This window comes from Microcaecilia unicolor, chromosome 1 (genome assembly GCF_901765095.1).
Source record: "Microcaecilia unicolor chromosome 1, aMicUni1.1, whole genome shotgun sequence".
NCBI classification, from domain to species: Eukaryota; Metazoa; Chordata; class Amphibia; order Gymnophiona; family Siphonopidae; genus Microcaecilia; species Microcaecilia unicolor.
The window spans coordinates 678137609-678160369 of NC_044031.1; the positions used below are offsets into that span (position 1 = coordinate 678137609).

Sequence of the window (22761 nt, forward strand, 5' to 3'; positions counted from 1 at the left end):
TGATTCACATGGGTTATGGATGCCCAGCTGCTTCCCTCTGACTGTACCCTGGTAAGACAATCATTGAAACAGGGATGTACAATACCACCATTCTTTCACAGCACCAGCACTATAACCACCATTCTTTCACAGCACCAGCACTATAACCACCATCATCCTATAAAAGATATGTGGTACCACTGTGCCCAGATCCGATAGTATTGCCTGAGAATGGCAAACCTCAAATACTTCTGATGGCCTTTACAGCCACCTGCGAGTCAAAAACGGAAGTATATCAAATGCCCCTAATAAACAAATTTGAATATGTAGGCATGCCTTTGTGATATCCAGAGCTGTCAGGAATTCTCCTTGCCACACTGGCACCATGACAAAGTATAATGTTTCCATCCGTAACCATGGCACCAAGGCCCCGAGGACAGGACATATTCTCATACTTGGATAATGTTATCCGATGGAGTCCTCAGCAGAGATGTTCCCCAGTGTTCATTCTCAAAGCCATTAGGAGTGTTGATCGCACATACGAACATCTGCCTGCACACCACCACCGTGCAGCACATGGACAGTCTAATACACTAGCTGATAGGATAAAAATCCAAGGGGAGGAGGCACTTAGGGGGTGGTGGTGTGTGTGTGTGTGTCGTGTAGGCTTAAGTGAATGCCACCAAAACCTTCCAGGTCAAATACTTCAGATGACAGGTATCAAAAGGCATGAAAGGAGCTTTCATCTGCTGGATGAGGACAACGTTGAGAACCCAAGAAACTGTAGGGGGCATTCAGGGGGGGGGGGGAGGAGTCTTAAGTAACAGCAGGCCCCCTCATGAACTGAGCAACTAAATGCTACAGAATAGATCCGATAGTATTGCACCAAGATTAACTATTACATGTCCTCTATACAGGATCAGAAAATGCCCGATGGCAATGGGTCCTATCAATATCAAGGAAGGGGAAAACCTCCTTGATGTCAATGCATCCCCAGTGTCCAATGTTGCTCCAAGAGCTATAGGGACTGATACCTGTGATGCCAAAGTCAATGGACCAGTCTTGTCAGTGCCAAAAATATTTTTGTGCTGCTGTTCTCAACTCTTAAAGCTTTCTTGATGAAAGTTGTGAACACAAGTTTACAGAAAGATTATGGCCGGGTCCCAGACATGGCAGACACAAATGACTGTACATTATTTTTTTAATTCATGTGAGGAGGTACACCTTTGACAGACCATTTCTTACTAGATTTTACTATATTTTGGAAAGAAAGAATAATGAAGGAAAGTTTTAGGTTTGCTAGACAGTCTAGAGGTAAATTAGATCCGCTTCAATTTTGGCAAAAGGTAGATGAATTTCTATCTCAGTCTCCTGAGAATGCCAATTGGATTATTATTAATCATATTCTTGATAAAATTGTTCCATTATCTTAAAGGTCTACAGTACCTAGAAAGTCAGAAAAAATGGTTTGATCAAGAACTACAACTCTTAAAGATGGAATGTAGACGGAAGGAGAGATACTGGAGGAAGAATCCTACAAACTGAGAAGTTGGTGACTAATGGTGTTAAGGGACTAACAGGGAAGACAAAGCCGTAGCGGAGAAGTTAAATGAATTCTTTGCTTCGGTCTTCACCGAGGATTTGGGAGGGACACCGGTGCCGGAAAGGGTATTTGAAGCGGGCAAGTAAGAGAAACTAAGCGAATTCTCTGTAAACTTGGAGGATGTAATGGGTCAGTTCTGCAAACTGAAGAGTAGTAAATCACCAGGACCGGATGGTATTCATCAAGAGTATTAACACAACTAAAAAATGAACTTGTAGAGCTACTGCTAGCAATATGCAATCTATCCCTAAAATCAGGTGAGGTACCGGAAGATTGGAGGGTGGTCAATGTAACGCCAATATTTTAAAAAGGTTCCAGAGGAGATAGGGGAAATTATAGACCAGTGAGTCTGAAGTCGGTGCCGGGGAAAATGGTAGAGGCTATTATTAAGAATAAAATTACAGAGTACATACAAAAACATGGGCTCATGAGACAAAGTCAGCATGGATTTAGTGGAGAGGTCTTGCCTCACCAATCTACTGCACTTTTTTGAGGGGGTGAACAAACATGTGGACAATGGGGAGCCGGTGGATATCGTGTATCTGGATTTTCAGAAGGCGTTTGACAAGACTCCAGAGGAAACTGGAGAGTCATGGGATTGGAGGTAGGGTATTACTGTGGATTAAGAGCTGGTTGAAAGATAGGAAGCAGAGAGTAGGGTTGAATGGTCAGTATTCTCAATGGAGAAGGGTAGTTAGTGGGGTCCTTGTGCTGAGACCGCTGCTTTTTAATATATTTATAAATGACCTAGAGATGGGAGTAACTAGTAAGGTAATTCAATTCGCAGATGACACAAAGTTATTCAGGGTCGTCAAGTCGCAGGAGTGTGAAAGATTACAGGAGGACCTCGCAAGACTAGGAGATTGGGCGTCCAAATGGCAGATGAAGTTCAATGTTGACAAGTGCAAAGTGATGCATGTGAGAAACAGGAACCCTATGTCATGCAAGGTTCCGCGTTAGGAATTACAGACCTAGAAAGGGATCTGGGAGTCATTGTGGATAAGACGTTGAAAACTTCTGCTCAGTGTGCTGCAGCAGCTAAGAAGGATCACAGATTGTTGAGTATTATTAGGAAAGGGATGGAAAACAAACACATAGATGTTATAATGCCATTGTATCTCTCCATGGTGAGACCACACCTCAAGTATTGTGTTCAGTTCTGGTCAAAAAAGATATAAAGGAATTGGAGACGGTGCAGAGAAGGGCAACGAAAATGGTAAAAGGGATGGGAGGACATCCCTATGAGGAAAGGCTAAGACGGTTAGGGAGGGTCACGCGATGTGATGTGAGTAGCGGCTGTGTTCCAGCGCTGCTCCAGGGTCCTCGCTCTGAATCTATTTTTATCGTCAATCCGGATCCCTTCTGGAGATAGCATTTCTTCCAGTAGTAGGCAAATTCAGTCTATGGACCAATATTTAATTCCGATGCCAGCCGGAGTATCACGCCGTGGAATTAAAGCTGAAAAAGAAAAATCTGCGTCACCAAGTGCTATTTCTAAGATGGCGGAGGTGAAAGGCGATAGCGGTGGCGAATTCACGGACAAGCAGCTGGCTCAAATCACTGCAGCGGTCGGTGTAGCTCTGACCCCAAGATTTGACTTGCTGGCCGGACAGTTGGAAGAGCTAGAAGGGGTATTGACTGAGACAATAAAACGTATGACCAAGGCCGAGCGGAGGGTATCGAAACTTGAAGACACGTGGGCCTGATGTGATCCAGAGATTTCGCGCCTAAAAGAACAGCTAAGAGAGCAACAAAGAAAACTCGAAGACATCGAAAACCGAGCGAGGAGGTGTAGCTTAAGAATAGTTGGAATTCCTGAGAAAGTGCAGGAGAAATCGTTGGGGCACTTATTAGAACAATGGTTTTGTAAGGAGTTTGTCCTGACAGTTATGGAGCTCTCTGTATTGACCGCGCTCACAGACTCAGGGAGCCACATCCTGATCAGCAAAGATCAAGGGTGATTATAATAAAGGTGCATAATTACCTCCACAAAGAAGAAATTTTGCGAGGATATAGATTGAAGCGTGAATCCCTAGTGTATGAAGGTGCCCAGATTAGAATTTTCCAGGATTATTCGGCGGGCGTGCAGGAAGAGAGACGGCGCTTCCATCCAATATAGTCTTCCATGGTGGGAAAAAAATCCACTTCATGCTCCTATACCCAGCAATTTTAAAGATACAGCATGAATGGAAATGGAGATCTTTTGAATCGGCGCCTGAAGCACAAGACTTTTTGAATAAAGAACTGAAGCTAAGCGTGGCTTGATATCGTAACAAGAGGAGCACAGGATCTCTATTTGGAAGGCTGCTATGAACGGCTGGTGGAACTTGGCAACTTGCAGTAAGCTAAGGGCCATAGTCGATGTACATGGAGAAAGCCGTGAGGACTTAGAATCTATATTGACTCTGGCAGAATTTGCTGAGCGGATTTGGTTTTGCAGCATACAGGTTTGATGTTACAATGTGAACGTTATAAAGTTTAAGGGATTGAGGGGGGGCCACGTGATGACGTAGAGCTGAACGGACGTCCCTGAAACCGGCTCCGGCTCAACAGGCAAAAATCAGCAAAATAAACAGCGATTAATCCCGAGAGGCGATCCCAAACCGGGCCCCTGCGCAAGGGGAAAGCAGGAGCAGTAGAACAAGCGTTCGCGGAACCGTTCCAGCTGAGTACCCGAAGGGTATGCCCGCAAAGACCTCGCGGGGGAAGAAAAACACTTGCACAGTGCGGTCCAAGATGGCGGAGGTGGCTCCGGAGACCCCGATGATCGGACCATTGCCGTCGGAGCTGGTGAGGGAACTAGCGCAACAAATCTCCGTGATGCTGGAGGAAAAACTATCAAAACTCCAGTCGTTGGTGGATCAAATTCATGAAACGCTAGAACGTCAGAGTGCCCGCTTGCAGCACGTGGAAGAACGAGTGTCACAGTGCGAGGACGCGGCGGTAGGCACGAACGATCGGATTGTGGCGCTTGAACGGAAATGTGAACAGTTAGTGCAGAAAGCTGATGACCTTGAAAATCGCAGTCGGCGCAACAATCTCCGGATCGTGGGAGTTCCAGAGACAGTAAAGGCAGCAGACCTCCGAAAGCTCGTGGAACAGTGGCTCCCCCAGGAGTTAGGCCTAGATCTTGGCAAGAAAGCCCTGCAGATCGAGAGAGTGCATAGAGTGGGAGCAATGCGGGCCAATGAAAACAGGCCGAGACAAGTGCTGGCAAAGGCGTTGAACTACTCTGACAAAGAAGCAGTTTTGCAGGCGTAAAGAGGTAAACAGAGTCTTACCTATGAAGGAGGGAAAATACTTCTTTTTCAAGATTACTCTACACTATTGTGTCAGACCAGAGGAAGGTAATGGGTCGCCATTGTAAAAGACTACAAGGGGATCCGATTCGCTCTGCTCTACCCAGCGAAAGTAAGAGTACTACATGAGAACAAGACCACTGAGGCGGCAGAGCTGGACGCGTTTGCAAATGGATTACAGTGAGGCAGAAGTAAGGTACTGGAGCAATAAGGCTGGCAGCAACTGGTTTACCCAAGTGACTGGATATTAGAGTGGCGGAGCACCTGACCATTTGAGAGTCTCAGAGGAAGGCGAACATTATCTGCAATTGCTCCGAACGCCTGAGGACTCTAAAGATTGGACGGCAAACAGTGAGAATGTTTAAATTGCTGAGGAGTTTCTGAGTCATGGAAAAGGTGTGATATCCTGATCAGCTTCGAAGTAACCAGCCAGCTACTGTAAGAGAATAGCCTCAAGTTGGAGAAAAGTTGGGGGCCCAGGTGATCAGACAGCAGGGTGCTCCTTGCGGGACTGGAAACCCAACCAGTTTTTTTCAAAAAGTTTCAAAATGTTCTGTTATATTATGGTTCAGGGTGTTAGAAGCGGGGCTCGAGAGGGATTTGCTGAAGGGGAAGGAAAGGATAGTGTTCTAAGAGGGGAGACCGGGGGAGTTGGTGGTGTGTAAGGGAAGTATGAGTGTTGAGAACAGGCACGACCGGAGGGTGTGTGTGGACCGGGAAGGGGGGGAAGAGGGGAGGGGGGAGAAGGGGAGGGGAGGGGGAGGGAGGGAGGGAGATCACAAAGGTTGCGACTGCTTTTCATGAAGGTACGGGACCAGAGGGATAAAAGAAAGAAGCAGGACCCTAGGTGGCCACAGAGACAAGGGAATAGGGACAGATCCTGGGCGCCCAGCTGGGAGGCACTCAGGATACATTATAAAAAAATTTTTCGCTTAGATAACTGTTTGATATAATGCATGGCTAATCTCAAAATAGGGACGTTAAACGTTGACTGAATGCACTCCCCGGTGAAACGGGCGAAAATATTGCAAACACTCAAACGCCAGAAAGCTGATGTAGCTCTGATACAGGAGACCCACCTAAGCAGAGTAGAACACCTCAAATTAAAAAGAGACTGGGTTAGAGAAATATTTTTTGCCTCCTATAATGGGAGGCAGCGAGGAGTAACTATCTTGATAAGAAAAACATTAGCTTTTGACATGCACAAACTATACCAAGATCCAGAAGGGAGATATCTAATAGTGGTGGGGACGTTGCAGGGTAAAAAGGTGGGGTTTTGCAATGTCTATTCGTCTTAACATTTACTCCCATAAATTTTTTACAACATTAATAGCTAAATTGGTCACATTTGATAGCTATCAACTAATTGTTGGAGGGGATGTTAATATCATAAGTGATCCCACCATTGATTGCAAACCCCCCAGAAGAGCAGGAAAAGATCATGACGACAAGGGGGTGAACCTAATGATGAGGGAATTAGAGTTGATAGACATCTGGCGGCATCAGCACTTAGAAGAAACTGATTACACTTTCTTTTCGCATCCCCACGGAACTCATTCGCGACTTGATTACTTGCTGGTCTCCCACTCGATGAGCTCAGTGTCAATACAAACGGGAATCGGAGAGCCGGATGTGTCTGATCATGCCCCAGTGTGGGTGGAGTTGAGTTGGGGGAGCAGAGAGGGATCGAAACGCTGGCCGATGAACCCAGCGTTATATCAGAGTAGGGAATTCCAAACTTACCTGAGAAAGAGTTGGACAGATTATATAATGGATAATGATGCACAGTCAGTGAGCCCAAGAATATTCTGGGAGGCCGCTAAGGCAGTATTAAGAGGGAAAATCATAGCATATGTCGCCTCCCAAAACAAGAGCCAAGGACAAAAAATAGACGCCCTTACAGTAAAATTAAGGGAGGCTCGCAGAGCCCTTATTGGGCACCCCTCCGAGTCCAACAAAAAAAGCATATGCGCAGTGTAGAAAAGAGATACAGGGAATCTTGGATGAGAGTGTGATTTACAATAAAAGCTTTATAAATACAAGTTACATCAGTGGGGTAATAAAACTGGCAAGCTGCTGGCAACACTAGTAAGACAAAAGACAACACGAAAATTTATCAGTAAAATCAGAGCAAAGAATGGAAGAACCAGCACAATGCTAAGAGATGTTCAGAGAGAGTTCGTGAATTATTATTCGTCATTGTACAGGGAGGGCCCATTCTCAGAGGAACAGTGTGCAGACTTCCTAGCAGGGGTGGAACTCCCGTCCCTAATGGAGGAGCAGCAGCAAATGCTAAATATGCCAATACAGGGGAAGGAGGTCCAACAGGTCATTAAGAGATTGAAGCTGGCAAAGGCACCAGGCCCTGATGGGTTGGGAATGGAATATTATAAAATACTCCAGGATGTCATTGTAGCGCCTTTTATTTCTATGTGTGAGGACGTAAGGGAGACAGGGGCTTTGGGAACAGTACTTAACCACGTACACATTGTAATGATTCCCAAACCAGGAAAGGACGAAGAACTGGTAGGGTCCTACAGACCTATTTCCCTGTTAAACCAGGATGTAAAGATCCAGGCAGCAGTTCTGGCAGACCGCTTGGGGAAGGTAGTCCCCTGCCTGGTGCACCCTGACCAGGTAGGATTTGTTCAGGGGCGCTTCGCATCAGCTAACATCCTCAAAGTAAGCCGCATTTTGATGGAGAAGAGGGATAAAGGGAGATTCTATAGTGGCTAGCCTGGATGCCGAAAAAGCTTTTTATAAGGTGGTGTGGAAGTACATGTTTTGGATAATGAAACGGTTCGGCATCCGGGGGGAATTCTTGGAATGGGTTCAGGCGTTATACAGTGGACCAACGGCCCAAATTATAATTAACGATTCCTTGACTGAAGGATTCTCCCTGGGAGGAGGAACAAGGCAGGGATGCCCATTATCGCCCCTATTGTTTATTTTGACACTGGAGCCACTGGCGGCAAGGATACGACAGGATATAAGGCTGAAAGGAATTAAAGTGGGAGAAGAGGAGTATAGAATTAATTTATTCACAGATATGCTGCTACTGATGGATGAGGCATCCCGCACATTGCCGGTGGTGATGGATATCATCCAATCGTTTGGGGAGTTTGCGGGCCTGAGCATCAATTTTGAAAACTCAGAGGCCCTGCCAGTTAGTAGCCCATGTAAGATTAAAGAATCGCAGAACTTTCCTCTGAGGTGGGCCCAGAATGGCATTAAGTATTTGGGGGTTTATCTTGGTGCAGAATAACTATGGGTGTATTAAAAAAATGTGAAAGACAGACTGGAAGAGGTAAAACGATTATGTCAACGGTGGAAAGACCTGCCATTACATTTTTTGGGCAGAATAGCTCTAGTCAAGATGGTGATGCTACCCAAGTTAATATACCCATTGCAGATGCTCCCGCTATGGGTGAGAACCGTGGAGGACAAGCTGTATAGAAGTGTTATAGGCACGTTCACATTTGGAACGCGAAGCGCCCCAGAATATCGTTTGCAAAACTGACCCGGGGTAAAGGGCAAGGGGGCCTTAGATTACCAGACTTGAGAGGGTATAATGTAGCAGCTTCATTACGCTGGATCCATGAGTTGATCTCGGGACAAGGGTACTATGCCCCCCCCCTCCCCGGGATTCTGGGAGAGCTGGTGTGGTTTGAATGACCCTTTTACAGTACTGGAATCACGGGAAGTGCAGGGAGCAAAAAAAACAGTGGAAAACCCGTACGTGGCAGCCTTACAACTGGCTTGGAGATGGTGGAGAGAGAAAGGAGGAGCAGTGAAGGGAACCAGCCTTCTTGCCGCTGGTAGGAAATATGGCCTTCCCTGCAGGAATGGGAAGGTCAGTGTTCCAGGGTTGGCGGGAGAGGGGTTGCAGATTTATAGGGCAGTTCAGGAAAGACGGAGAGGATGCCTTCCCCACTTTTGACATGGTCAGGCACGAACTGCAGATCCATGGTTCCCAATTTTTTGCATATTTACAAGTGCGAGACTGCATCCTGAGCATGGAGCGAAAGAGTAAAAGCCTTACCCGCTTTACACAACTAGACCACATATTCCTACAGATGACGCCACTTAGTAACAAAATGGCAGGGTGGTACCAGGTGATGAGGGAACACCAGAGAGCACCCCATTTAGTTCAACTAGCGGAGGCGTGGAGTAGGGACATAGTAGAAGAAGTTACAGTGGAGCGATTGGGTGCGGTATATCGCAACCTGGGAAAAATCACCCCAAATGCAGCCTTACAAGATATACAATACCGGATTATAAACAGAGTACATATCACTAAGGTAAAGGGGAAGCAGATGGGTATGTGGGAGGATGACCGGTGCAACAAATGCAAGAGCAGGGTAGGAACATTCTTGCACTCGTTTATGGAATGCCCATCACTACATGCATTATGGGTTGGAGCATTAGGGTTGGTGGAAAACATTTTACAACGCCAAGTGGAGTGGAAGTACTCGATCACTCTGCTAGGGTGTGGAGACTCACTTAGAGAGCAGAAGCTGGGAGTAGCCCAAGGTAAATTTGTGTTGTTAGCGATGATGTTGCTTAAGAAATGTGTGTTAAAAACATGGGTGGATGCTGAACCTCCACACCTAGATATGTGGAAAAACTGTATGGTTGAGATGGCCAATTGGGTGCGTCTTACCCTCAGATTTGCTGTTTCATGGAGGAACCGCCAGTACAGAGATATTTGGGGGAGAGCACTAGATTTGCTTTCACCGAAGGGCCCAGTAAATGGCGATCAAACAGGAAACAGCATGGAATAATGCAATAGCAGCCTTTGGGGGAGGGGGGAAGGGAGGTGGGGGGAGAGGAATTAAATGATAAAAAGCTATGAAGATTAGAATGAAAGAGAAATGGATATCTGTTCCTGGGTTTTTTTTTTATTACCCTTTTGTAAAGATGTTACCACATTGAAATTGTAATGATCTGATCTTGTAATTACTAGCTGTTACTGATTTCATTTAACAATAAAAATTATTAAAAAAAAAAAAAGTTTAAGGGATTGAAGGGGGAATTTGGGATGGATGATGGTAACATATACTTGAGAAGGGGAAGGGAGCGGGGACCCCAGCATAACCGTGATCTGACTGATGGGGAGTTTCTCAACAGATCGTAAGAGGGTACTTAGAGGGGGGGAATAAAAGGGGAAGAGAGTGGGGTTAACATTGAGGAATGGAAAGGTAATCGGAAAGGGACAGGGGAGGTAGGGGGGAGTTTGAGGAGGGGGGAAAGGGAAATGGGAGAATAAGTCATGAAGAATATCTTAATTATGCATATTATATATTAGAATGTGTTACTGGGAAACAAGGTAAGAGGAGGGTAGTAGAGAATATCAAATCACCGGGGCAGGGCTGGGAACCGGTGGTTTTAATTTTCGTTTGTAAGTTGTGTTTGGGACTAGTTCGGGTTCCCACACTGTAAGATAACAACATGGAATGTGTGTGTGTGTGGGGGGGGGGGGGGGGGGGGGGGAGGGGATTTCCTCCCCGATTAAAAGGAAAAAGATATTATCACACTTGAAACGCCTCAATGTACATATAGCATTCCTCCAAGAAACCAGGCTGTCAGAACAAGAACATCTTAAACTCAAACAAGGGTGGGTGGGACAAGTTAATTATGCCCCCTCTGATGGGCGTAAGGGGGGGGAGGTTGCAATTTTGCTCCATAAACAATTGGCATGCACTGCTGAGACTGTTTTACATGATTCTCAGGGTCGTTATGTACTGATTAAATTATGGCTACATGGCAGAGAAATGTATTTATTGAATATCTATGCCCCCACACCATATGATGCTCACTTTTTTCCTGGGTTGTTGAGAGATCTTCTTCCATATCACGGGAAACCATTGATCATCGTGGGAGACAAAAATATACTGATGGATCCAGGAGAAGATTGTACAGGGGCAAGACAGGGTGGGTTTATGGGGGGGGGGGGGGGAGATCTCTCTGTAGTAGATGTTTGGAGGCTGCTACACCCTGATGGGAGGGACTTTACACACAGATCTAGAGCTCATGGCTCATGGGCATGTCTCAATTATATGCTAGTGGCTACAGAACTTTTTCCTTGGGTTACGGAGTCTGGGATAGAGGAGATGTTGATCTCGGACCATGCTCCGGTGTGGTTTGAGCTGGAAGCACTGAGGGGTTTCAGCCTCAGTAGAGGTTGGAGATTCCCCAGTTATTTGTCCAAGGATAAAGATTTTCAAACATTTTTGCAGGCCAAATGGGAGGAGTATGTTCCACATAACGAAGTGCATGAATCTAATCCGCAGCTATTTTGGTGCGCTGCCAAGGCCATGATTCGGGGAGAGCTGATTGCTTATATAGCAGCAAGATGTAAGAAAACCGCGACCAGCATTATCCACTTAAATCGACAATTGCGAAGAGCCAAGCGCATATATATAGCTTCTCCTACGGTGACTAATAGAGACAATTACCAATTGGCCCAAGTGACCATTAATTCTCTGCTACACGAACAGCAGCAACAGTTTTTGGTTTACCAAAAGTAACGCTTTGCCAGATTTGGTAATAGATCAGGGGGTATGCTAGCCAGGATGGTAAAGGCAAGAGGTGGAAATTGGATGATATCAGTGCTGAAGGATAAGGGGGGTAAAGTTGTAAACCGGCCGGATTTAATCCAAGGAATATTACGGAATCATTTTCAGCAGTTATATTCGCAGAGTGAAGTGGTAGAGGGCGGTAAGGTGGAGAAATTTTTGGAAAGTACGGGAATGCCTCGCATTAGTGAGGAGGCGGCGGGGACGTTAGGTTCTCCCTTGCAGCCCAAAGAATTGCAATGAGCTATTAGAGGTTTAAAGCCATTCTCCGCGCCGGGGGTGGACGAGTTTTCCGGCGAGTTCTATAAGATATTACAACACTCCTTACTTAGACCACTGTTTGAATATCATCAGTCGGTTATTCAAATGGGGGGGGTTTTCGGGCATTCGAGAACACGACGTGGATCTCTCTCTTGTTAAAGCCAGGGAAGCCGCCGGAGGAGCCGGAGTCATATCACCCCATTTCTTTAATCAATGTTGATATTAAATTGCTGGCAAAGATCTTGGCTGATAGGTTGATGACTCACCTCCCGGATTTGATAGGGCCAGCACAAGTTGGGTTCGTCCCTAAGCGACATTCCGTTTTGCATAAACGCAAAGTTCTTTTAGCTATGGCTCATAGTATTTATCATAAAGACCCGACGATAGTGGTCAGCCTAGATGCAGCTAAGGCATTTGATCGAGTTGAGTGGGGGTTCCTCTTTCAAGTACTCGAATGGGTAGGATTGCCTGATTGTTTTATAAAAGCACTGAGGGCCCTATATACGGGTATGGAAGCACATATAGCAGTTAATGGAGGACAGTCCAAGAATTTCGAGGTGCATCGGGGAACCAGGCAAGGATGCTCACTTTCTCCATTATTGTTTGATATAGTTCTGGAACCATTGATCCGGTTACTAAATTCCAACATAGGGATACAGGGAGTGAGGGTGGGGGATCAGGAGGTGAAAGCTCTCGCATATGCCGATGACATTCTACTCATGCTATCTGACCCTCAGTCTTCTCTTTCGACTGCCTTGGACTTGATACGCAAATATGGGTCCTTGTCAAGATTTACCTTAAATCTTCATAAGTCTGGCGTGATGGCGTTAGACGAGGAGGTAAGAAGATCCTGGAAAGGAGAGTTTCCACTTCAGTGGGTAGACTCGAAGTTGCAATACTTAGGGGTATTTCTTACCAAGGACTTAGGGGCCTTGTATAATGATAATGTTAGCCCATTGTTAGAGATGACTAAGAGTAAGTTAGAATTCTGGAGGGCCCTTCCACTTATGCTGTGGGGGCGGATAGCCTTATTTAATATGATTTTGGTTCCCAAGTGGTTATATGAGTTTCAGCAACTTCCCCTCTTTTTTAAACACTGTGAAGAGCAAGTTTTGAAGAGAATTTTACAGGATTTTTTATGGCAAGGGAAATGGCCCAGACTTTCCCTTGATAGGATTTCTATACCGAGAGATGGGGGGGGGGGGGGGGGGGGGGGATGGGACTTTTGAGTATTAGATTCTTGACAATAGCATGTGCGATGCGTCATATAAATGATTGGTATCGTGGTTCGTCTGATTTTTCTATAACATCAGTTGAGGTAACTTTATTTCCCAAATTTCATTTTAGTCATTTACTACACTCAGGGAATACCTTACCAAAGCATGATTTAAGGAACACCCACTATTGAAGCCTTTGAGGACTGCATGGCGCTGGATGTGCAAAAGACACCGGTTCTCAGCATTCATTTCTCCCTGGCTTTCTATATGTAACAATCCTGCATTTCCCCCGGGGCAAGTGAAAAATGTTTTTGGTATGTGGGCAAAAAAGGGCATTGTGTACATAGCACATGTGGTCACAAGTGAAGGTCTTATGCGTACTTACTCAGAGTTACAAACGCAATATGGCATTCCCCCTGGGCATCTGAGTATCTCCAACTGAAAAACTATGTCGGGTCTTTAACCTGGACGGATTTGACGGAGGATGTTGTGGAAGTGTTATCAGAGGCCTTTTCACTGGGGGCTCAACAGTCAATCCCACTAAAATTTCATCATCAGTTCTTGAAGGACACTACGGAGGAGGCGGATTATGTGCGGTTGGCTTTTTGTTGGTCGAGGGAGTTGGGGTGTGAGGTGTTGGCTGATCTGTGTAGATCTTATTTAAAATCGTTGTACACGCAGAGGCTCTCGATACCGCAGAGGGAGAGGCTGTATAAGTGGCTTATGAGATTGTACATATCCCCACTTAGGGCGTTTCGTGCAAAGTTCTCGAGTAGTGGGACCTGCCCAAAGTGCAGAGAAGAACTCGCCATGCTAGGACATATGTTCTGGCTGTACGTCCATTTGTACAGAGATTTTGGAAGGCTTTGATAAAGGGGGTGGAACGCTTGTGGGATTGTACCTTAGTGTGTGATCCCTTACTACTTTTTCACAGATATCAATTTTCGTCAGCTCCCCGTGAGTGATTTAAGGGCTTTGTTAAGATGGCCATATTTTTTTGGGATTACATCTATTTTGAAGGTGTGGCAGTCCACTCGGGGATCATCCCTACAAGGGTGGAGGTCACAGCTAATATCTCAGATGCGCCTGGATAGATGTGGGGTTTCAGATCTTGAGAGTGCTTCAGGCTTGAGATTTCGGGCAATATGGGAACCATTATGGGTTACTCTCCCTCCTAAAGGAAGAAGTTTCCTGTTAAATTTATAATTAGGATGTGACACGGTGAATTATATTATCAATAAAGAGGGTGGGGATGGGTTGGGAGGGGGGGAAATGGATTACCAGGTTATTGAGTGTGTTATGACTAGATTAGTACTGAAAGGAGTATGGGGGGAAAAAGAATGATAACCCATTTGGATCTGCATATTGACAAACTTATACTTTATCTCATGTTGTATACATTATGGTTGTATTTGAATTTCATCAATACAAATCATTGAAACAAGACGGTTAGGGCTCTTCAGCTTGGAGAAGAGGCAGCTGAGGGGTGATATGATAGAAGTCTACAAGATAATGAGTGGAATGGAGCGGACAGATGTTAAGCATTTGTTTACACTTTCTAACAATAATAGAACCAGGGGACATAAGATGAAGCTAGAATGTGGTAGATTTAAAACAAATAGGAGAAAGTTTTTCTTTACTCAACGCGTAGTTAGACTCTGGAACTCGTTGCTGGAAAATGTAGTGACAGCAGTTGGCATTGCTGAGTTTAAAGGGGGTTTGGACAGATTCCTGAAGGAAAAGTCCATTGAACATTATTAATTTAAATTTTTGTTTTGTTTTCGGGGTTATCCCGGGTTCTTGAGGCCTGGATTGGCCACTGTCCGAGACAGGATGCTGGGCTTGATGGACCATTGGTCTTTTCCCAGTATGGCGGTGCATATGCTTAGTTTGAGAATATAAATGTAAAATATCTGCTAAACGAGTAGTCTAAATTAATGAGAGGGGATACATTAGATTTAAAAAAATATATTCAACCTTTTAGGATTCTTAAATGTTGAGGATTTAACTAAATCCAGTGAACTGACAGCATCAACAGCCACTGAATTTTTATATATATTTATATATAAGGTTAAAAGCATAAGATTGCAGCTGCCCATGACGTCTGATATAGTTACATCTAATGACACATGCAGAGAAGCATTTCCAGTGGACATGGTATGGTTATGTTTTGAGGAAATCACTGTCAATGGCACCAGGAAAGCTTTGTTAAAATATGTGAAGTCAGAATATAGTTTAGATGCTTGTCCTGCATATTTAATGAAAATCACTAAAGCTTAAAAGAGTAAAATCAATCCCTCTGTATCTGTGATACAAATAAGATGAAACTAAGGAGCAGCTAAATTTGAAAGCAAGGAAAATACAGGGGAGGATTCAGTATATACTGTATGTGAATCAGCCGATCTTACTTGTAGTGAGGAATGCCAATGATTTCGGCTCACTTAATTAGCTCTATACATCATTAGCGGTGATATCGTTTTAACTCCTATTCCCAAGAATGCAAATGGAAAAATGAAGGAAGTAAGCAACTATAGACTGATAGCCTCCATTCTATTTTTTATTAAAATGATGGAAGGTTTTGTTATTAAGCAATTAGAGAATTACATGGACAAATATGATGTACTTCATTGTTCTCAATCTGGTTTTCGGAAAAACTTTAGTTCTGAAACCATTGTAGGTTCGATTGTTGCTTTTGGAAACATCTTTATTAAGTCAAGACAAATGTGCAGTTCTTATGAAGCTGCCTTACAGTGGTTTCACGGCTTTCTTGCAAATCGGTCTTATCAAGTTATAGGTAGAGGTACAATGTCAGAGTACTGGATGGCATCTTGTGGAGTCCCTTGTTGCTAGAGAATGTTATAAAAGCAGCTAGTTTAGGGGGGGGGGTTAAAATAGGTTTGGATATCTTAAAATAGGTTTGGATGTCTTCCTTAAAGAAAAGTCCATAAGCCATTATTCACATGGCTTTGGGGAAAATCCACTGCTTATTTCTAGGATAAGCACCATAAAATGTATTCTACTGTTTTGGGATCTTGCCAAGTACTTGTGACCTGGGTTGGCCACTGTTTTGAAACAGTATACTGGGCTTGATGGACCTTCGGTCTGTCCCAGTATGGCAAACACTTACGTTCTTGTCTCCTATGCTGTTCAATCTTTTGTTACAATCATTGGGAGTAGCTTTGGAATAAGCTAATTTACAAGTTTCTTTTATTTATGCTTTATATTGGTTTTATACCCTCTTTCTGATGATTAACCTACTACTCTTAAAGGCATTTTAAACTGCTAAACTGGATTTAATCCCATAGACAAACTGAAAAGGGACAAAACCAAGTTTCTATAGCTTGGTCCTATAGACCCTTTCACTGAGATTTCAGCATTTCATTGCTGGTGTGGATCAATTTTCTTTCAAGACTTCTGCTAAAATTCTTGGGGTAGAGGTTAACAGTGTTCTTACTATGAAAACCCACTATGAACTCAGTGATCAAGAAATCTTTCTATCTACTTAAACTTCACACTATAATAACGCATTTTGACAAATCAGCACTTAAGCTTATAGTACAAGCTCTTATCCTGTTTGGAATGGCTTCTTGTAATGTAGTCTTCTCTGGGTGTACAAAAGCTTCTACAAAGTGTTTACAGGTACTACAAAACACCGCAATCTGATTGATCTATTCATAGGCAGATTTGATTGACTCCCTTTATGTTGGGATTGCACTGGCTCCCAGCTGAAGCTAGGGTCCAATTTAAACAATGGGTTATAGCTTTTAAAACTTTATATGAAGAGACTCCACCTTATATGATTGACTTGGTCAATCTGTTATTAGGCCACAAATCTGTTCATTTGCGTGACCAAAGTATTATTATGCTATCCTACTGTGAAAAAGGTTAACTGTAAATTTTTTCCCTTCTTCATTTTTTATTAGGCTGTGTCTCTATGGAACTCCTTACTGTTTGGAATTAGAACAAAAATTATCTAGATTTCAGAAGAATGTTTAAGACTTTCCTATTTTGTAAATTTATTGTAAAAAAATTTCTGTTCTTCCCTTTTTATCAGGCTGTTCTCTCTATGGAACTCTTACTGTTTGGAATTACAACAAATAAAAATTATCTAGATTTCAGAAGAATGCTTAAGACTTTCCTATTTCGTAAATTTGTTGTATTTGACAGAAAATTAGTTTTTAGAGATTTTGTTAACTATATAATTTTTTGTAAGTTTATTTGAACAAATGCTTCACTTATCAATAGGTATGTAACCTAATGAGGCATATTTTCAAAGCACTCTGCCTTCCAAAGTTCTATAGGTTTCTATGGAACTTTGGAAGGCTAAGTGCTTTGAAAATGAGCTCCATTGTGAACTATATTCGTATCTGCAGGCTGTAAGCTCTGTATAATGTAATTTAATGTGAGGAATATAGCTCTTCCACACCTGAAACACTTCTTAAAACTACCGAGAATTTTCTGGGACATTGGAGGAAAAAGAGCCGAAGCAAAATCAAATGGCTCAATTGTGAACAATAAAAGTGGAAACGTACCTGACCAGGTGCCGAAGGCCCAAGGGGCCAGGGGAGCTACGGAGAAATAAGGAAACTTAATAAATGCTGAAAACTAAGAAGTAAGGGGAACCTGGTCCCATGAGGAGGAACAAAATGGAAAGCTGAAAAATGTCCTCTCAGCTCCAAGGAACAAAAGGGACTGCCCTGGCCTTGTGTGGCGGCAGCATCAGGTGGGAAAGTGCATGCACATATGATCGATGGTCCCAAATGTTTCTAGAATAAATGTTGGGCGTGTCTTCGCTGAGGGCTCTGTTATATGACATCACCCAGATGTGAGAAGATAGTGTTTATTTAAAATATTTATATTCCACATTATAAAAATTCTTGGCAGATTACAATACAAAACAAATATAACAACAAAATAGTCATTAATATTCCTCAATCTTCTTGTGTCAAAGAAACTATAAAAGAACTCCTTCACATCAATTGTATTCCGGAAATTGCTCTCCTAAGTCGTATTAAATGCCTGTTTAAATAACATTGTTTTAAACTCCTTTTTAAATAAAACCAAATTCTGAATCCTTGATGAGCTTCTTCAAATCCTCAATGAAAAACAGTTTCTCATAGAAAGATCACCTGCTCAGGCGAGTCTTCAGACTGTATCTGTCGGGTTCGTGAGTCCTTATGCCCAGATGGAGCACCGGGACAAAGACTCGCACCTGCGCTCTGTAGGGCAGCCAAGCAACACCGAGGCTTCACCTGTAATGACCGCCGTTCCCCGAGGGTTGAGCCCTCAGGTGCAGGCAGCCGACAGGACTTCAGGATACGAACAGGGGTCAGATGGCAGCAGACAGCAGGCAGAGAGAAATCTGAGTTCAAGTAGCGAGCCAAGGCAGGCGGAAACCAGCAGAGAGAAGCCCGAGCTCAGGCAGTGTCAGGTCGAGCAGCAAGCAGAAAGTTGTCCAGGCTCAGGTAGTGTTAGGTCGGGCAGCAAGCAGAGAGTGGTCAGGATACAAGCAGAGGTCAGGTCAGGCAGCAAGCAGAGAGTTGTCCGGGCTCAGGCAGTGTCAGGTCGGGCAGCAAGCAGAGAGTTGTCCGGGCTCAGGCAGTGTCAGGTCGGGCAGCAAGCAGAGAGTAGTCTGGATTCAAGCAGAGGTCAGATCAGGCAGCAAGCAGAGTAGTCGGGATTCAAGCAGAGGTCAGGTCAGGTCAGGCAGCAAGCAGAGTAGTCGGGATTCAAGCAGAGGTCAGCTCAGGTAGGCAGCAAGCGAATAGTAGACAAGGTCACACAGCAGCACAAGCAATGCTACTGAAGTAGAAGCCGAAGCATTCAAGTGGAGGGCAGACGCTCCTTAAAAAGTCCCCACCATCACGGGAACAGAAATCAGCTGGCCCCTGAGGTTCTCGGTAGGGTGGTCACCGGTGGAGGCGAAGCCCGGGGGTGAGGCTCCAATCAGGGGAAGCCGGAGGCGGGGCGAGGTCGTTCTTGGACTGCGTGGGCTCGCCGTCTGCCGAGCACGCAACACCCGCCAGGAACACGCCCACTGCTAACCGGCCCACAGAGGCCCGAATCGGAGCGGTGGCTCGCTCAGCTGACCGGCATTACTCCAGAGACACTGGCTCCATCCAGAAGGCCGGTGCCCTCCTGGCTCGGGACTGGAGGTAAGAAGGAGCACGACACGGAGGAGTGTGACAGTATCTACTGAGCCATAAGAGAGGAGGCCTGGGCCTTCTTTGATTCCATCCTGTTGTGCCCCATCGAAGAGCTGACATCACATGCTGTGATGCATAGCCATAGAAGTATTTATTTATTTGATACTTGTATACATTATCTGAATTCAGTTATTCAGTTCTATGTGGCTAAAAATTAGCTGGCGCTAAACACTGGAGACGCCCATTATATTCCTATGGGCGTCTCAGCGTTTAGCACCAGCTGACTTTTAGTGCGAACTAAAAACACTAGCGTATCTTAGTAAAAAAAACAACCCTATAATCTTTAAAAGAATCAGACTGTATAGATCAAGGCAGGTAATCCATACCAGATACAATCTCAAAATGATAGTGGATGCCTTTTTAACAGAATCATACACATAAAAATTATCAAAAAACTATACATCAGAAGTTCGTAAAATTGTCTAACACAGCCAAGTGGGATGCAGTTTTAAAATACCATTAAAAAAAAAATATATATATATATATACATACACACACATTTTATTTTCATTCACATCACAGCTTCTTAACCTTGCATCAATGACTCATAGCTGGTAGCAACACAAAATTAAACTAAGATCACAGAAATCAATGAAAGTGGCACTAATTTAAAAACAAAAATCAATTTTTACAAAACCAAAAACCACTTTACCAGAATCTGCCATGTATTTATCATAAAACTGCAAAAACCCTTTCCACAAAACCTCGAGCTTTAAGCTTAAAAACACTGAAAAACAATGGTAAAACAGTATCTAAAAAGCAGCTTCCAAATCTGTTCAATCCAAATTTTAAGTGAAACAAGCCCCCATTTTTAAAATCGCTGCATTTTTAAGCGTTTTAGAGGTCCTTTTACTGAGCTGCGGTAAAAGTGGCCTTAGTGCGCACCCTTTACGCAGGTTTTCCCCACACGCTAACCTCATTCTTACTGAAGCCGTAAAACGGCCATGAACTGTTACCATTAGTGTGCTGCCATTAAAAAAAAAAAAAATTACCGTTACCCATTTTGTAGGCAGTAGGGGCTCATCCAGTATTCCTGCATTAGCTAGCTAGTGTGAATTAATGAAGGAACGTTGAACTCGTCACCCCTTGACACATCCCCTCAAAAATAAATTTTTTAGTATGTGCACATTTAGCAGTAATTGCAGGGCAACAATCCATGCTACCAGTCCCAAGGTAAGCAGTGGCATCCCCATGTCTGTCTTAATAGCAGACTATAAACTTTTCTTCTACGAGCTTGTCCAAACATTTTTAAAACCCAGATACACTAACCGCCATTACTACATCCTCTGGCAAAGAATTCCAGAGCTTAACTGTTTGCTGAGTGAAAAAAAATTCCTCCTAGATGTTTTAAAAGTATTTTCATGCAATTTATTTGCATTGTACTACTATGTACATTATCACATGCCATAACTGACATATGCATGGATGCTGACTGATGCCCTACTTATGGTTACCACAGCCAATGACACGCAGTCAACTGCTGACTGGGATGCCACATAGATGTCCATCAAAAGTACCACAAACAGCTGGAACATTTGATGTCACATAGGCAGTTTGAAACTGTATTTAAAACTTGACATTTTAAATACAAGTTGTGCCTTGCTTCAACTAGAATTGAACACATTATGTGGAAAGCATCTTTTAAGGCAAAAATGTTTTAAAACTTTTTTTTATTTTTTTTATATACTGTTTTACTTTCATTTTGTTTTTATGCTTAAAACTCAGGTTTTTTTTTTCCTTTAAAGCAATTTTTTGCAGTTTTATGATACATACATGCCAGAGGCTAGTAAAGTAGTTTTTAGTTTTGGAAAAAGTGATTTTTTTTTACATTGTCATTGACTTCTACGGTCCTAGTTTCATTTTGTGTTGCTGCCAGCTTTTGATGAGCTGTTATGTTTTAAATGAATGGCCCTGATATTTATGTGTACAGTTCTGTTAAAATGATAGTGGATATCCTTTGAAATTTTGATCTGTACCATCTGATCCTTCTAGAGTTTGTTAGTGGAAAGAATAAGACCCGTACCAAATGGTCCTCTCAATAAATATTTGTGCATTTTAATCTCACTTTTTTTTTTCCTTCAAGTTCCACAACACAGGGTTATGGCTGTAATATTAGCCCTGATGACTGTAACCATCTGGTCCTTGAAAGATTAATATGTTGGCCAGACACTTACTGAGATCTGCACTAGATGGTCCTGAAAATATTTATGCATTGTAATCATCATACCACCATCATCTATAGATTTGTGATACCCACAAGTTTCTCTGTTTATAGGACCACCCTTTTTTGAGATAGATCGTTCTACCTACCTATCTACAGCACTAATATTAAGGGCTCTCAATATGCTGCTTTTGTTCTGAGGTGGTACACAACTCAGAAGGTAAAAATATATGCATTTTATTATCTGGGGTTTTTTTTTTTTTTGTTTGTTTGCCTGTTGTCTAATTTAAGACTTTTTTTTTTGTTTTTTGTGGGGTTTTTTTTCTATTTATAGGTGGAAATATATATGGTGTCCAATTTGCAATAGGTAATCAATAGAAATAAAATAAAACATGGAAAAGAAAATAAGATACCTTTTTTATTGGACACAACTTAATACATTTCTTGATTAGCTTTCGAAGGTTGCCCTTCTTCGTCAGATCGGAAATAAGCAAATGTTGGGAGTTGACAGTATATATGAGCGAAACATCAAAGCATTTCAGTGACAGTCTAACAGGATGGGGGTGGATAGGTGAGTCAGGAAGACAGGAGAGCAATACAATTTACAAAGCAATACAATTTTATGCTTTGTAATGGGCTAGAAAACCCATATCTTTGGCTAAGTCCTGTCTGGTGGGTGTCAAAATATTTAATCATTTTGACTTCAAAGGTCTTACGTTCCTGTATTGTTTTAAAGTTCCCTTTCAGAATCCTTACCATGAAATCACTGGTACAGTGTTCTGGTTTTGTAAAGTGCTGTCCCACAGGCGTGAAATCTTTGTTTTTACTGGCATTTTTCATATGATGTCTATGTAAATTACATCTCTTCTTTAGCATCTGACTTGTTTCTCCAATGTAGCAGCCTTCATCGCACTTTTTACACTGAGTGATATATACCACATTGGAAGATGAGCATGTGAAAGATTCCTTAATGCTGAATATTTTTCCTTTGTGAATGATCATGGGGTCCTGTGAGATATTTTGGCATAGTTTGCAGCTGGATATATTGCAAGGATGTGTGCCATTCTTTTCGAGTCTGTGTTGGAAGCTTACTTCGAAATTAGCTTGTGTTTTAAGTTGGGTGGCTGTTGGAAAGCCAGCACTGGTGGGGATGGGAATATCTCTTTCAGAAATTCATCCTCCTGGAGTAGAGGCTGCAGATCTCTTATGATTTTTCTGAATTTTTCCAGCTCCGGGTTGTATGTCACTATAAGGGGGGTTCTATCTATGGCTTTTTTTCTTTGTACTGTAGCAGATTTTCCCTGGGTGTTTTGAGGGGAGGAGGCAATATTCTTGGAGATTATTTTGGTGTTGTAGCCTTTCTGTTCGAAGGATGCAGTCAGGGTTTCAAGGTGTCTGTCTCTGTCCCCTGGGTCAGAGTAGATACGGTGGTATCTTGTGGCTTGGCTGTAAATAAT

At 43.2% G+C, this 22761-nt stretch overlaps 1 protein-coding gene across 3 annotated transcripts in view; it reads right to left on the bottom strand.

The window, feature by feature from the left end:
* The window catches only part of ARIH1 (ariadne RBR E3 ubiquitin protein ligase 1), a 420527-nt gene that overhangs the window by 188485 nt on the left and 209281 nt on the right, over positions 1 to 22761 (bottom strand). The gene's annotated exons all lie outside the window — the stretch shown is intronic.